This window comes from Leptopilina heterotoma, unplaced genomic scaffold (assembly GCF_015476425.1).
Source record: "Leptopilina heterotoma isolate Lh14 unplaced genomic scaffold, ASM1547642v1 Lhet_228, whole genome shotgun sequence".
Lineage (NCBI taxonomy): Eukaryota > Metazoa > Arthropoda > Insecta > Hymenoptera > Figitidae > Leptopilina > Leptopilina heterotoma.
This window is the reverse complement of record NW_025110946.1, coordinates 385877-402586: the sequence shown is the minus strand read 5'-3', so window position 1 is coordinate 402586 and position 16710 is coordinate 385877. Positions and strand designations below refer to the sequence as shown.

At 30.1% G+C, this 16710-nt stretch overlaps 1 protein-coding gene and 1 long non-coding RNA gene across 2 annotated transcripts in view; one reads left to right on the top strand and one right to left on the bottom strand.

Moving 5' to 3' along the window:
- Positions 1–16710, bottom strand: part of LOC122502358 — a 152157-nt gene that overhangs the window by 21969 nt on the left and 113478 nt on the right. The window lies entirely within an intron of this gene.
- LOC122502363 lies at positions 643–2557 on the top strand. The gene is made up of 2 exons (XR_006301633.1): positions 643–877; positions 2174–2557. It is a non-coding gene; the product is annotated as an uncharacterized LOC122502363 (long non-coding RNA).

The window sequence follows — 16710 nt, the reverse complement described above, 5'->3', positions numbered from 1 at the left end:
TTTAAATTTTGTATACCAATAAAATATTTTAGTATAATTGCTCAAATGAGGCTCGTGAACAATTTTCAAACAAAAATAAGATTAAATGACAATAGGTATCATTGGAGGTGTGAGGGATTTTGCGGTGGTTGTGGTCTCCTCGTGAATGTTGAATTTGGTTACCATGTTTTGGTTGAGTGTGGATTTCATAATCAGGAAAGAAAGAAATTTATTTGTAGTGCGGAAGATGATGTCTCTAAAATCAATCTCCATTTTTGAAATTTTTAACAATCCACAAGTTGACTCCATTAAAAAATTGTATCAGTTTGTTGAGTATATCCTTGCTAAGAAAGAAAGTTTTGTATAGTGTCTATTTTGTAAATATTGAGTTTCCTAATGTATGTAAATTCTGTTATTTTTAATTTTGGTAAATTCTGAAATTTCTATTTTTTTCTATGTACCTATATATATATATACCACGCTCGCATAAGGTTTCAAATTCATAATAGAATTTATCAAGTGCCACGAAAAGAAATGATAAAAATCTAACGCATGAGTGTTAATTATAATATTAAAAAAGATAACTAATAATACTAGTTTAAAATCAAATTGACTGCAAAAGTAAATATTTTATTTTCCATAAGTAAATACCCTGAATAAAAAGTCGGACCGATTTCGGACTAATCCAGAATTTGTGCGCAACAGTACTGTTTATTGTGGAGTTTTTCACCCTGAATTAAGTTTAAAATCAATACCGTTTTTTTATAACTATTGAATCCGTTATTAGTCCGGTTTAGTCCGAAGTTAGTCAGATCATATGCAACTAGTAAATAATGGTACGTAAATCTATTTATTGCGGAGAGCCACAAGTAGCAGATGTTGATCGTTCCTTTCACACGTAAGTAAACTGATTAAAAGTAGGTTATGTTTTTGTGTATATCAAATTTTTGTTTCATTGAAGTTGAGTCTCCAATGTGAGAGAAGGTGCGCATCGATGTTCATAGCTATAGATATACCACAGCATACTTTAGTATACCTATAGCTATGAACATCGATGCGCACCTTGTCTTATTGGAGACTCAACTTGATAGGTATATTCTGTGGAAGAAAGGCATAACAGCATAACTGCATTTGTCATGATTTCGAGATAAATTAATTTTAATGTTCTCTCACTTCTGTGAATTCAGAAAATCAACAGATTTGTTCGGTCTTTTGCATTTAGTATTATTATTTAATATATTTTCAAAATTCTTTTATAACATTTAATAAAACACACGATTTAATATAAATTTTGATAATTTTTCATCGGAATCATGAGTTTTATTGCACTTATGCGGTTATGCAAGTTCAAATTGTATATGAGTCCAACTTCAGACACTTTTAATGTCACAATTTATTTTGGTTTGATTTGTCATAATACAAAGATTATTCACACAAAGACAAATTAAACTATTAATTCGTTAGAAAAAATTGTAAGAGTTTATTTAGTTATAAAATTTATTTTTTATAAAATGTTTTTAATTTATTAAAACGAGAAAAAAAATTTACTTTACTGTTCAACTTGAAGAATTTTTCAATTCATTTTTTGATATTCTTTCCAAAATTTAAAAAAATACCCTTAAAAATAAGTACATAATTAAATGCACAATTTATCCAATAAAAAATTTGTTCCAGTTTTATTAAAATAAATATATTTAATTTAAAGTACGAAAAATGTATTTTACTAAAAACATTTTATTACAAAATTCTTATTGTTTTTATTCATAAAGGTTATTTTCATTCTTAATTATGTCAATTGTTTTTTAAACTGAATGCAGTTATGTTATTATGCTGGTCTCCTTTTGTCAAAAACGCAATTATGCGATTATGTTTTCCATTATTTTCTACATTAATAACCATTTTAATGATTTTTCAGCTATTGAACTTTGAAGAGCAATATTAAATATATACAAATCTGATGTTATCTCAAATTTGATAAAAATGTCAGTTATGCTGTTATGCCTTTCTTCCACAGTATTTATCTGTTTCATTATAATTTAAACAATTTTATTTAATTTATATACAATTAAAAAAAAAAAAAAAATTTAAAAAATTTAAAAATTAATTAAAGTTTTCCATGGAATGATAAGAAACTGCTGGAAAAATTGACATATTTTTGCAGGGGAAATTAACTTACAATGTTTTTATTTTACAGTTACAACAGCATTTATAGGAAGAGAAAATTGCATCCACTGATACTGCTGTAGCAGAAAGTCATATACATAATTATATGCAAAGAAGAATAATATTTTTGCACAATCAGCCATGATACTTACAACAACCGATGGATAAAGAAATATACAATTGTCTACGGCCTTCACTAATTTTGTGTTTTAAATGCATATTTTTAATTTCAAAAATTTACTGATGTCCAATATAAAAATTTATTTATAATGGACTTTTCTAAACTAGTATTTTTAAAAATATGGTATAAATTTGTTCAGGAAATTTTTAATTGTAAATATAAAAAAATACCATTCATTTCTAGTAATGAAATTTGACAAGATTTTAATACAAATAAATTTGAATTAATTAACAATTTACACAGGAAAAAAAAGTCTTGACTCCGTTTACACCTTAAATTTAGCCCATGTATTTCACATAAGTCTGTCCTTGTTTAACGGGGCTGACTCCGTTTACATCTTAAATTCAGCCTCAAAAATAGGCTGAAAGTAAAACTTTTTTTTAGTGTGTAATTAACAATTCTTTTGAATTTATTTTTATTTGTAAATAACACAAATTTTAATAATAAATTAATCGTATTATTAGTTAAATAATTAAGGACATATCTTTTTATTTCCAATAATTTTATGTGCTGTTTCGATAAATTGTTTCTAAATAATTATTTTTATACCCATCCATGATTAAAAATAATAATTTTGTTTACTTTCAGAAATTATTATTAAAATAATAATTCTTTTACTCTTGGGTAGTGATTTCACTTGAAAATTATTTTTCTTAAGTATTAAGATTAAACAATCATATTTTTATACTTTTGAATTTACCCGCTACAAAATGAAAAATTGCCACCAATGGTGGCCAACTTTCGACTTGGACACAAGATTGAAACGGCCAAAGCATTGGTGTCCTCTATCCAGTAGTAATACATATCAGTGCAAACCAAACGAGTTACATACATGCGTAACAAACCCGGGTAACATACATGAAGTATGTTACGTACCCATCCCTGGTGACACCTAATTTTTTGTTCCATTACATTTTTGGAGAATCGAAAGTAGTGACAGTATAGTGTTTTTTGTGACCCCGGTTCATTAACAAGATAAAAAAAGTTTTGTATATCATGTGAAAAAACATTAAAAAAAGATTTAAGAAACATGGAATCGTTAAGGTACACGGAAAAAATTAGTTCAGTACATTTTACGAAACTAATTTCGCACTAACGGATATTTAAGATTCCTTGACGAAGTTTTCTATAAACTCAGAAACTTTCACTACACTGAAAAAAATTCTTAGTAGATTTGACTACTTTTTAACTACTTTCCTTAGTTCAATAAGTCCCCAAAGATAATTTTGAACTTACATTAATTATCAGATATTTAGTTGAATGAAGTGATAATACAGTTGCATTAACTACTTTTCTTAGTTAAATAGGAACCAATGACAGTTTTGCAGTAGAATTAACTGCTGATATGTAGTTAAAGTTACTAAAATAACTCAGTAATAAAGTAACTACTGAAAATGGTAAAATAAAATTATTTATAATTTATTATAAATATTATCGAGTTGTATTTTTTTATATTTCCCCCTACCCACTTTTGTTTACCTATACCTTATTTATTTAATGTCTATATACCTAACGGAGAAAAATCTCTAAGCGTCGGGAGTTGAACGCTCGACCCTAACATTCGTAAACCGATAACCCAACCACCTAACCACGCTCGCCCGCTTCGATGAGTTGCTTAATACTTAAAGGCATTCCAGACACAGTTCAACTGATAACTGTAGTTAATTTTACTACTTAAAGTAGTTGCATTTACAACTTCTCACAGTTGATAATCTTCTATAAAAATCTATAACATAAATTACATGGAAAATAATTCAACTCCTAGAAGAAGTAAAAACTACTACAAAATTAGTCTATCGAACTACTTTAAGTAGTAGAATCTACTACTTTCTGTAGTCATTTCTATAACATACCTGCAGTTACAAAGTTAACTGTAAAATTACATTAATTTAATTAATAATTTTTAACTACATAAAACAGTTAAAATAAGTATTAAAAGTAGCCAGACTAACTAAAAAAGTAGTTCGTTTTATTACTTTTTACTCTACTAAGGGGATGTAGTTGAAAATGTCTCATGTATTTTTTTCAGTGTACGAACTTACTGCAATATGTTTAAAAATCATATGCAAGCATTACAAGTAAAAAAAATAGGCACATTGGTTTTTAGAGGCCAAAAGTTTCTCTGCCTGATCTTTTTTAAATAATTAATAGACCGTAAAACTTAACAAAGTAAATTTTTTTAATATCAATTCTATGAGGATTAAGCTTTAAAAAACTGCCTTGGGTCCACATTTAGTGTAGGGGAGCGTGGGGTAATGGGAGCTTTTAAATTTTACGCACTTAAAAGCCTTCAAATTCGCTGCAATGTCTAGAAAATCTTCTACAATCTTTGTTTTTATCATTCCAAAACAAACGATTACATTCTTGACAAATTTTTAGTAAAGACAAGGGAAAATGTATTTTTTGTGTTTTCGTTGTAAAATGCCAAATATTTTTAAACATCACCATAAGTAGTTAAAATCGTATTATTTAGTTCTGTTTTTTCATTATATTATAGGTAAATATGTGTAGATATGTATACTTGTATAAAAATCGAAATAATAATAAAATTTGTTTATGTTTTTATTTTTTTATTCAAATTTTATCCTGTAAAAATTCTGTGGGGTAATGGGAGAATTAGTGTCAGACCAAAGAATTTTCGTTACTATGTTGCGTCTTTCGTTATTTCTTTGAAAATTGTAAAAGATATCACCTTATGAAAAAACTTTTAATTAAAAAATAATTTTTGGTGGGAAAAATGAAAAATTTAATATTTTTCAAAAATTTTTTATTCAATTATAATTTAGGAAAAAATGTATTCTAAGTCTAAAGTTTTGGCTTCATTGTAAGTATTAACACTTTTTTCTATTAGAAAACAAAAAATATTCCTAAAATATAGAAATTTTTTAAATTTTTAAGTGAAAGCTCCCATTACCCCACAAATTGGGTGATCGCAAAAAATGTATTTTTTTTTTGAAAAATTTTTTTTTCCAATTTACTTTCTCTTTTTAAGTTTCTAATTAAACACAATTAAAGATAAATAACGAAATGAGTAAGAAATAACGAAAACAATGTATCATTATAAAGATAAGTTGGTTTTTTAAATAATTTTCCTTAAGGGGTTCCAATTCCCCCACGCTCCCCTATACTTTTTTAATAAAGTGTTTTATTGTAAGAAATGTACCTGTTGTGCAGTTGTTACAAGTGATAATGAGAACTAGAGGTGTGCAAAAAGCTCGAAGCTCGATCGGGTATTTTCGAGCTTTTCATTTTTCGAGCCGAGCCGAGCTTTATAAAAAGCTCGAATAATTTCGGGTACTCGAATTTTTCGGGTACTCGAAATTTTCGAGTACTCGATTTGATTCGAGTCCTTGAGAAAATCAAAATTTTCTACATTCATTTTTAATTAAATTTTTGTTAAAAAAAATAATCTTTTTTTATTTAAAAGCTCGAATTAAATCGAGTACTCGAAAATTTCGGGTACCCGATACATCGAGCCCGGCTCGGGCTCGGCTCGGCTATTCGAGCTTTTTGCACACCTCTAATGAGAACGGATATTTTTTCCAAAATCCAGCAGATTCGTTTGAAATGTAAAATATTTGTCAAAAATGTAATCACACTCATTTTTTATGAAAATTCTCATGGGTTTTCTAAATTCGTCTTCAACAATAATGAAAAAAAACTTTTTTAAGTTTCTTTCATTTCGAAACAATAATATGAATGCTGCCATCTCTATGGAACTGTCACGTACTATTACGTTGAGCCAAAAATTATAAATAATTAATAAAAATGGTTATAAAAAATTATTTGTCTTCAATTTAGAAATTTTATAGATGATTTTTGGTATTGTAACAACCGACATTCACTTTGTGCAGTTGTTACAATTTACACGCTGTTACTCAAATGATTCTAGTTAATTAAATAATAGATATAGAGCTAAATCAATTATGGCCTTTTAAAACTAGATAATATACCTTTGATTTAATCGTTTGACCAAACAAATTGGAGTTAAACTTTAATCACAGTAACTGTTTTTATCAAAATTGTAACAACTGCACCTAGTCTCCCCTATCTAATTAATTTTAGTCCAGGCATTAGAACAAAACTTCATTCAATGAGACTTGAATGAAGAAATTCAAAAAGTATTTAAAACTTCCATTTTTCCTTTTACAAAATATCACAATACGCTGGAACCAATCTCAACCCTTAACATTCTCCCTTTCAAAGATTCCTGTTGCAACTTGTTCGGGGTACCTCACTGAATATTTTCTGACAAGAAAAATCAAAATCCGTCGGGCGCTTTTTTTAATTTCAATTTTTGTGTTTTAGCGCCAAATTTAAAAAAAACTGGTTTTAATGATCATTTTAAAAAAAATTCAACTTCAACTGGTCAAATTTTGTTCCAGAAATCGTACAAAACCATAATTCTGGTAGAAAATTTTCCGTATAATCGGAATCTGACGTTGGCTTTCGAAATTAAAGCAGCGGTATCCCAGAAAATCCGGAAAACTGTAAATATTATAAAAAAAAATCTCACCGTCGTTTTTTTCAAATTGTCTGTCAAATTTTATAAAAATAAGTGCAATTTCAAAATTTATCAAAATTTACCAATAAGTAACAGTTACGTTTTCAAATTTGCAAAACAAAATATTATAAAATGAACATCTTTTTGTCAGTAATTAAAATTTTGAATTCAAAAGTTAAGAAAATCTAGGGTCTGTTTACAACGTTTCTACCGAGGTTTCTACTGATTTTAAATTTTCTGATTAAAATTTTCTTTCAGCTATTAAATGAGAGAAAAGAAAATTATGCAGAGCAACTCCTAACATCTGTGTGTTACTACAACAGTAATCACATGTAATCGTTTAATCTTGATATTTTTAAATGATGATATTATTAAAACTATAATTTAAATAGAGTAGCATTGACAGAAGTGGGCCACCCGCCGTTTTTGGTTTTACAAGTGACATATCTGTCAACCGAAAATTTTTTCTTTTGTTATCAACAGAAGGTCAACTTTCAGTTGGTTATTAAAGAGTGCGACGTACAATTGTGTTCTCCAGCAATTAGTGCCTCTCCTCCAATTAATCTTGTGGACAGAAGTGGGCCACTGCATTAAAGTTCCGTTTTGACATTTAGTGATTTTGTATAAACTAATGAAGTGGTTCTATGAATTATTTTGAATTTTTAGCAATCACGTCACCAAGAAAGGCTAAACCAACTGGCTATGAACTCATTGACTACGACAAATTACTTTATGCTATGAGTCAAATAAAAATTAATAAAATTTCTGAACGCCCTTCTTGTGCTTAATTTTACAATACTATTTATTGAAAAAATTAATCATTTAACATAAACAATCATAGTGCTGATCCTTTTTCTTATTTTAGATGGAAAACTTAGGAGGCCTACTTCTGTCTACAAAATCATGATATCGCAAATTTCTCTTTTTTTGCATAACGATGTTAAACAATATGTTAAAATTAAGAATTTTAAAATGTGAGTTTGCCTAAAGTTAGGTATTCACTATTTATATATTTAATAACTGAAAGAAAATTTAAATCAGAAAATTGAAAATCAGTAGGAACGTTGTAAACAGACTCTAGATTTTCTCAACTTTTAAATTCCGATTATACGGAAAATTTTCTACCAGAATTATGGTTTTGTATAATTTCTTGAACAAAATTTGACTAGTTGAAGTTGAATTTTTCTTTAAATGATCATAAAAACCAGTCTTTTTTTTAAATTTGGCGCTAAAAACACAAAAATTGAAATTAAAAAAAAGCGCCCGACGGATTTTGATTTTTCTTGTCAGAAAATATTCAGTGAGGTTCCCCGAATTAGTTGCAACAGGAATCTTTGAAAGGGAGAATGTTAAAGGTTGAGATTGGTTCCAGGGTACCGTGATATATTCATATAGAAGAATTTAATTATCTTTAACTTTGGGTCAGTTTCAAAAACACGCACTGTTGCATACATTACAGGTTGTCTACTTAACACATATTTAAATGATGTCTATTTAAATTTGCACATATATATGCGCAAATGTTCACAAATCGGTACACGTGCACAAATTGGGACATTTACCTTATATTACATTTTGAAAGTAATTGAATATTATATCTTTACAGTGAATGTGTGTGTGTAATAAATGAATACATATATGTATGTATATATTGAAATTATAATATAATATTATATAAAATTGAAAAAAAATTATTTTCATAAAAGGTTAAAGCGATACAATCTATAATAGGTCACTGAGAAAAAATTATACTTAATTCAAATAGAAAAATAATTTTAAGTGATTTTGTTTAATTGAAATTAGCTTGTAAGCTTAATCCCAATATATAGGGGAGACTGAGGTAAAGCCGCTCACTTTTTTTCAGATCGGTAAGAATCTAGGAAATTATTCTCTAAATCCAAGTTAATTTATATCATTTGAAAGCTTATGATTTCTACTAAAAAAATAAAAAAAAGTTTTTGATTTATCTTTTTTAGTTTTACTTAGAGAAACTTTTTAATTCACATATACCAAATTTCGAAATCAGAATTTTCCAGGGTAAACCCGCTCACTTTATCTTTTCAAGACGGAACAGTTTTATTTTTTAAATATTAAAATTCGTCTTATTGCCGTCTAAGGGGTCGTTCATAAACTACGTCACACTCTTAGGGGTGGGGGGGGGGGGGGTGTCAAGCTGTGTGTGACGAAGTGTGAAAATTTTTTTTTTGTACACAGGAAAAAAAAAGTCTGACTCCGTTTACACCTTAAATTCAGCCCATGTATTTCACATAAGTCTGTCCTTGTTTAATGGGGCTGACTCCGTTTACACCGTAAATTCAGCCTCGAAAACGGGCTAAAAGTAAAACTTTTTTTTTAGTGTGTATGTAGTTTTTATTTACTCTCCCTGCGCACAGCAGGGTTCAAGGATCCTTTTACAAAATAAAATTACAAAATCTTACAATTATTTACATATATCCTTAACCTAATTACAATTTTTCAACCAACACGCAACTTAACCTATTCTCATCACACTCATCCACTCAAAATTCGCCAGTGCCAGGGCTTCCGTTTCCAGTTCCCTTTGTCCATACTGACTGATTCCCCATTAACGCCCCACCCCTTTAAATCCTTAACCTCCATCTTCATTCCTATCCTTCTTCATTTCTCCCCATTCACCCGATCATCTATTCCAACCTCAAGCACTCGTCCATTACATTCTCTCACGCACCATTTTACCCCATCCACCCACACACATTCCCTACCCATTCTTACTTCTCTTCCATTCCTTCTTTCGATCCATGCCTTCTCTCCCAATAACCATCCTACTCTCCTTTCCCTCCACGTTCTATCCTCATCTATTCTCTCTACACATCATTTCAACCTTCCTTTCATCCTCATAACCTCCTCTTTCTCCTCCTCATTTCCCACACGGACATTTTATCAGAAAATGGTAAAAATGTTTCGTGCAATCTAAAAACGCGTGGTTTGAGTTTTCACTTCGCTGTCTATCGTGAATCCTCGAACACAGAGTTTCGTTAAATTCTATACGGGGTGTACCAAAAGTCGCGTTATAAATAGATATGTTGAAGTTTGTCTCGTCGCGTCGGTATTAACTTGTCTGCTGTATATAGAGATAATATGGAAGGAAAAAGAGAACTGCTTTACCTGCCGGTAACATTTGGATAATTGTTTTCTTTTACGTATTTCACGTTTCATTGTTCCAAATTCGTAACATTTTTTATGTGATTTTGTATTTTTATTTTATTTATTATTAATTATTATTATTATTATTATTATTATTATTATTTATTTATTATTTTATTTATTATTTATTATTTTATTTATTTTTTTTTTTATTTTTATTTTTATTTTTTTTTTTTTTTTTTTTTATTTTTATTTTTTTTTTTTTTTTTTTTTTTTTTTTTTTTTTTTTTTTATTTTTATTTTTTTTTTTATTTTGTATTTTTTTTTTGGCGCAACGTTGGTTGCCAAGCGCTGTGTCGATAACGTCAGGATATGCATGCGCGCCAGAAAACAGTTCCGACAAGCGCCGCCAGAGTGCATGCTAGTGATTTTTTCTCGCTTGTGACCTGTTTCACTGGCTCTATATAAGTACCTGCTCCTCTCTCGCAAAGACATTCACAGTTATCCCTCCACTGTAAGATATAAAGTGAGGGAATTTATCAGTCTTTCATCTTTGTTTTACCAGAGGTGACAAATTAAATTAATATGTTCTATTAATTTAAAAAAATATATATTTTTAAAAAATAAATTTTTGAAAAATATATTTTTTAAAAATAAATTTTAATTAATAATTAAAAAAAAACAATTTTTAAAACCTTGGTTTTTTGTTGGCTGCCAATAAAAAATCAAGCTTTTAAAAATCGATTTTGTTTTCTTGGCAATTCCTTGGCAACTAATATTGGCCCGATGCTTGGCTACCGATCATTGGCAGTAGCGTGATCATCCCAAGTTTAAACCATTGGTGGTCCAATGATGGTTGCCAATTGTTTTGCCAAGAAAAAACCATTGGGCACCAAGCATGGCCCATTATTGAACCAATCGTTAACATTGGCAACTTCCCGTTGGGCGGCAGTCCGCAGCGCTCCGGTCAGAAGAAAACTATTTTTCAGTGTTTAAACATTCTAGGCCCACTTTTTTATCTATCCCAGTAAAAAAAAAAGTATTCAGAAAAGAGAAAAAGTATTGGTGGAGACGTTCGGTGAATGCGTTTTCGCGACAAAACCGTATTGGTGGGTTATGGTGAATACATTTTGCTTACCGTGAATACTTTTTTTTAAACTCTCGATTTAAAGATTCCTAAGCAAAGTTGAGAATATTTATAAAGAGCGTAAGTGACCTGAAGTATAAAAATGACGATTGCGAGAAGGAAATAAGAAATTTTGAGAAAAAACGAAAAATTAAATGTGACAAACCTACAACGTATGATGATGAAAAGGAACATTGACGATACCGACAGAAACTTGAGAAATCCAAGTAAATGTATGTGAAACATTAAGTTCCGCCGGTAACGTCAAAGTTCCTTTTAATCATCATACGTTGTAGGCACAGAAAAGCATATGGTACTTGATCAACATTTGACAATCTGTTTGTCACATTTAATTTTTCGTTTTTTCTCAAAATTTCTTATTTCCTTCTCGCAATAGTCATTTTTATACTTCAGGTCACTTACGCTCTTAATAAATATTCTCAACTTTGCTTAGGAATCTTTAAATCGAAAGTTTAAAAAAAAAGTATTCACGGTAAGCAAAATGTATTCACCGTAACCCACCAATACGGTTTTGTCGCGAAAACGCATTCACCGAACGTCTCCACCAATACTTTTTCTCTATTCTGAATACTTTTTTTTTTACTGGGATATGTCCTTATAGAGAAAAACCTCAGCTTTGGTTTAAAAAAAATCGTATCCTTCCCCCCAAAAGTCAAATTTATTTCTAATTTTGATTTTTTAGGTTAAACAAATTTTATTTTTAAAAGGCTTACTGCCAGTTGAAAAAGCATGAAAAAATCTATAGAAACTGAACCTTGACAAATTTTTTTGTTTAAATGTTTAAGAGTAAAAAATTATCAAAATAAGTATTGACCGTAAAACGCCTTGATCACTTGACATATGGAATCGCTCATTTATTGAGTTGAATTGAGAGAGTGAATTTAGTCGTTAGGCGAATTGCGAATATTTTAATTTTATTATTTCTTGTTTTAAGGGAAGGTTACCGTTCTCAATGGTGAAAAAGGCATGGAGTTGGGGAATTTTGTTTTTATATACAGAAATATTTTTCGAATTGAGATATTTTTTATTTAAATAGTACATAATTATATAAACTTTTTAAATATTTATCCTACTGAAAATCCCTATGTAGGATCCTACATAAGATCTTACATAGAATACTAACTATAAATTTATAAAAAATCCTAGAATGATTGTAAGAATCTACGTAGAAATCCATAAAAAAGCACATATGGATTTGGCACAGGATTTTTTATGAGAATTGATATAGGAATGCGCATTCGTGTTACTGGATAAAAATCTACGTTACCCAGGAGGAAAAGTCGGACGAATGTCGGATTATACAACCGCCTGGGATCCGCGCCCGTACGGACCGCCAGCACCGATGGTCTGTACCGATTCGGATCCTAAAATGCAACCGGCGCGGAACAGATTAGGCTCCGACTTTTGGATCCGCCTTTCTACTTTCGTCAGTACTGGCGCGGTACTGGATTTGTTCCGCCTGCAGATTTCATTCTTCTACGCGCGTCGGAAGAATGACGGATGTTAGGTCTGTACTGGCTCGGTGCTGGGGCGGATCCGACTGCGGATCTCGTCATTTATTGTTATAGTTTACATTATCAGTATAATCATAAATTTATTTTATTATTATAATTAATTATTACAATAACTAATTGCATTTATTATAATATTATTATTAGTTAACCAATAAATAAATTAATAGTATTCATGCAAAGGAAGAATATAAGAAACTTAATTTTTTCATTATATATATATAAAAATCCAACTTTATTAATAATTAAAAAAATGTGTTGTGCATTAAAATTTTATTCAATTTAATACTATTACTTATATGTTATAAATTGTTTTGCAGTGAAGTTATGTTCATATTATTCGATATATTATGTAATAAAATATTAAAAAACATAATAATAAAAATATAACATTTTTTTTTAAACGAAATATTGAAATATTCATAAATACACATTCAGTAAAGTATTGAAAATATACCGGTATTACAACAGTTCGTATTTCCAAATTGCCTATTGCCGCGTAGTAATTTTACAATTTTTATTTCAGCTAGGGGACCGTCCATAAACCACGTAGCCCCATTTTTGGGGAATTTTGACCCCCCCTCCCCCCATGTAGTACGCTATTACATGTATTAGCGCCATTTTTTCCTCTTGTCGTAGTCAATTGCTTGACCCCCCCCCCTCCCCCTCAAGAGGCTACGTGGTTTATGGATGGCCCCTAGTGAGACTTGAAAGCATTTAAGGTTTGAGAGTTCCATGCGAGCGTAGCATAGTGGTTAGCGTGCGAGATTTCGGTGCGTAAATATTCGGTTAGGCGTAGGTTCGTACCCCCAAGCGTTACGATTTTTCAAATGTGTATGTAATAAAAAATTGCGTTTAAGTGTATAAAGAAATAAAAAAATGTGTAAAGTGAACTGTCAATGAATTGTCATCCGTATTTATCTTTTACAATTACCCAGTGAGAAATTTCTCACCGGTCCAATATCGGTCCAATATTGGGAGCCAAGAGACCGATCATCGGTCCAATAAAGGCTCCCAATATTGGACCAATATGGGCTGATGCTTGGGATGTAACGGCATCGCCAATCATCGGTTGTCAATATTGGTCCAATATTGGCCGAATATTGGCAACCAAGAGAAAAAAATTTTTTTAAATAAATTTTTTTTAATTAAATAATAATAATAAAAAATTATTGTTTATAATTTTTGTTTAATATATTTATTTGTTTAATTATTTATTTTTAATAATTCATGTAAATAATAAATAATTTATTATTTATAAATTATAATTATTTAAAAATGCAGCAGCTATTAGAAAATAGCATTCTGCAAAAAAATTCTATCATTGAAAAATCAATGATAGGCGAGAGAAATCCGCGTCTTTAAATAGATTCGCAGATGATAGACAAGAGATATCCGCGTCATTAAACGGATTCGCAGATATACTCTGGTCTCGCGACGAATCTCTCGATACTTATATACACTGGAGTCGCCGTGTCAGTTGCGAGAACGGTTACAGCGTCCCTCTTGCGGCAGAGATAAGAATTGTTACGTAAACTGCTAAATCGCTTTACCGACCGCCTTATTATACCCGCAGTTTACGTGACAATTCTTATCTCCGCCGAAAGAGGGACGCTGTAACCGTTCTCGCAACTGACACGGCGACTCCAGTGTATATAAGTATCGAGAGATTCGTCGCGAGACCAGAGTATATCTGCGAATCCGTTTAATGACGCGGATATCTCTTGTCTATCATCTGCGAATCTATTTAAAGACGCGGATTTCTCTCGCCTATCATTGATTTTTCAATGATAGAATTTTTTTGCAGAATGGTATTTTCTAATAGCTGCTGCATTTTTAAATAATTATAATTTATAAATAATAAATTATTTATTATTTACATGAATTATTAAAAATAAATAATTAAACAAATAAATATATTAAACAAAAATTATAAACATTAATTTTTTATTATTATTATTTAATTAAAAAAAATTTATTTAAAAAATTTTTTTTCTCTTGGTTGCCAATATTCGGCCAATATTGGACCAATATTGACAACCGATGATTGGCGATGCCGTTACATCCCAAGCATCAGCCCATATTGGTCCAATATTGGGAGTCAATCGGCGCCCAGCACGGCAACCAATATTGGACCGATATTGGACCGATTAAAGTCTATTGGCAATTTCTCACTGGGTAATTATTATTTTTTATTGATATTTGTTGAAATTATCATTTTGATCCGAGCCGGTTGTCAGGTCTACGATTCTATATAGACAAATTTTTAATAATTATTAAGTAAGATTTTAACTAAGAATTTTTGTAAGATTTTATATTGGTAAGTATGGTGGAAATTGACAAAGGAAATTGACATAGGAAATTGACACCAAAATTATGTCAGAAAAGATGTAGGTAATCATATTGGAATTAACGTAGATTTTTATCCAGTAACACGAATGCGCGTTCCTATATCAATTCTCATAAAAAATCCTGTCCCAAATCCATATATATTATGTGCTTTTTTATGGATTTCTACGTAGATTCTTATAATAATTCTAGGATTTTTTATAAATTTATAGTTAGTATTCTATGTAAGATCTTATGTAGGATCCTACATAGTGATTTTCAGTAGGGTAAAAAAAAAATTAAAAGTGGCTGCTGTAGCTTAAGTTATAGATGACCATGCGCGCCGTGCGTTCCACAGCCTCACCAGGTTATCCAAATAAAAAATTATTGATATATTATTAAACTAGGATAAATTTAGGGGGCCTTATTGTTTTGCTTTTTTTGAAAAACGTTTTTTTTAGCAAAATGGCGGCTATTTAAAGAAAAAACTCATTTTTTACCTTGTTATTTTTTACTTTATCGGTCAAAAAAAGTATTAAAAAATTTTTTTTTAAAAAAAGCAAAACGATAAGGCCCTCTAAATTTATCCTAGTTTAATAATATATCAATAATTTTTAATTCGGATAACCTGGCGAGGCTGTGGAACGTACGGCGCCGCATGTAGTTAAGCAATTTTTTTTACCTATTTTATTGTAGAATATGTTGTTACTTTATATTTAATTTATTTCTGTAAATCAATTTCTGACGTCAGGTTAAATTTTAATTAATAATTGACAGAAATATAATGTTTATTTTGAAATGTAAATTGTTTGTGTGTTTATTTATATCGTGTATTTTAGTGTTTTCCGATTTATTTAGAAATTTTATGTATTTATTCGAAATGTTTTGTCTTATAATTTTATTGTTTTTTGTTAATTTTGATTGTCGCGGTTTTTATTCCTTCTTAAAATAAGAAAATCGTTACAAAGTCAATTTTTTTTAACCATTTGTAGATTTATTTATGCAGTATGCTTAATCCTCCGTTCTACACCTGGGTCCAGCCAGACCCGAGTTGAAATTGAAACCCTACTTAGCCTCTGAAAATGTAGGGCTTATTTAGGTTTAGCAGTCGTAAAGTAGGGTCTGATTTCAAAAGAATTTGTTGAAATTAGACCCTCCTTTGACTCCTAAAACAGGTGTAAAAATTTCCAATCTTCCATTATTTGGAGAAGTAAAGGAGGGTCTAATTCGAAAAAACCTATACCTTACTTTTAAACTTCGTAGACCCTACTTTCATACTCCTAGACCCTACAACTAGACGAAGAAAAATTTGAAGATTTGCTCAGATTAAATTGAAGCACTTGGGATGAGTAAAAGTGGAATTTTATAGCGTAAGGTATGGTAGTACTAGTTTTTTACTAATTGCTACACGGAAAAAAATTTCCTGTGAAAATTACAAGATTTCCTGTGCCATCTATGAACGGCGGTTGTAGTATCCACAAACGGCTGAGTTTGGGAAATACACAAACCAAAATCAGTCTTGTCACAAACTTCAGTTTATGATTCAACAGTTTAAACAGTCACGCAGCAGACGACAAGCAGACGTTCACTTGAATTTTCTTGCGCATGCGTGGATTTCTTGGTGTTATTACAGATTGGTTTGTGGTACACCCAAACCAGCTTGTTGGAAACACAAAACTCGACTTCATAAAGCACAACTTAACCTATTTGTATATTTTACAAAAAAGTTTGTGTTTTCTATAAGAAATTTTTTTCCGTGTAGTAGAAAATTACT